This window comes from Cynara cardunculus (assembly GCF_001531365.2).
Source record: "Cynara cardunculus var. scolymus isolate 2C chromosome LG 14, CcrdV1, whole genome shotgun sequence".
In the NCBI taxonomy this organism is placed as follows: Eukaryota; Viridiplantae; Streptophyta; class Magnoliopsida; order Asterales; family Asteraceae; genus Cynara; species Cynara cardunculus.
In genome coordinates this window covers 11,133,608-11,135,081 of record NC_037541.1, presented here as the reverse complement: position 1 = coordinate 11,135,081, position 1,474 = coordinate 11,133,608, and positions in this window count along the sequence as shown.

Genomic DNA, 1,474 nt, shown 5'->3' with positions numbered 1-1,474 from the left:
TATGTTAATTTGATAAAGATTTAAAATGAAACATTTAAAAGTAAATGACGTAAAGTAAATTAATTAACTAATTATAGGGGTATAAAGTATAAATTTAAAATTGTAATTTAAAGGGGTGTTTGGGATTGCTTATCAGAAGTGCTTATTAACTTATTTCAGTCTGGCACCGGAGATAAGTCGTTTCTAGTGTTTGGGTAAGAAAAAGAAAAACTGCTTATACCGGTGCCAAACCGGTAATAAGCAGTTTTTGATAAGTTAGTTCATTGTGACTTATGAAAATCAACTTATCACCGATTTACCATTTTAACCCTCTTTAATTTCTCCAATACAGAGATCACATACATCTCATCGATATTCCTCTACACCACTTCCATTGATATCCCTTCCTTCTCTACACCAAAACTTTCATCGACATCCTCTCCCGACCTTCCATCGATATCCCTTCCTCCAGACCCTTCATCGTCCTCCAGATATCATCATCGTCCATCGATTCCTCCAAACAGATCGATACCCTAACCCCTGCTACAAACAGATCGATACCCTAATCCCTGCTACACAACAGATACGATTTCTGCAAGTTTTTTTGTTTCAATTTTTAAGGCTTTTTGAGGTTAGTGATTCACGATTTCTGCAAGTTTTTTTTGTTTCAATTTTTAAGGCTTTTCAATTATCAGAAAATAAAGCCTCAATCTTCATAAATCAGTAAGAAAATAAAAGCTACAGATCTTGCAACGAACCATAAGAAAGACATATCTTCAAATACTTCGCAGGCAAACAAAACATTAAAGGTAAAAAGGATGAAGCGATTCTTTCAACCAGTGCAGAAAGATGTTTCTTTCAAGAAACCCATTCTCTCTTCTTCTACTTCACCATCTTCAGCCAATGATGCTGAAACCAAAACACCATGTGACAGCCGTCAAATTCGAACTCCCAGGTTAGCCCTTATTAAGATTATATTAGTGTTATTGAAGGTAATTTATAAGATTAGGAGTTAGTTATGTTAGTTTGGTTGAAATTTTTTAAGAGATTCGACAGTTGCTTAGAAAGTCCAGTTCCGACCCGAAATTATCTGAAATGTCCTATACAGTACCAAATGCTCTAATTTATACTCAATATATATAAAACACTAAGTTTTAATGTTTTAAATATAAAACCTTTCTATTTAAATAAATTTAGTCATTGTGGGCTTTTAATTTGAAGAAAAATGTCAAAATTGAGAAAATTGCCTTTTGTGCATTTTGGGCTTTCTTTTTATAAAAAAAAATTATATGTGAGGGTGGGCTTAGGCCTTATGGCCGGCCTTTTCCCCCCCTCTCTTTCCCTCCCTTGGCCACATATAAAAAGCATCATTCTTCTTTATTACTCATAACTCTCCTTTCAATTTTCAAAACCTCCTCTCCTTTCTCTTCCTAAAAACTCAAGAGTCACCTTGAGTTAACATCATCATCCTCCATCTCATTCAGCCGATTTTCAA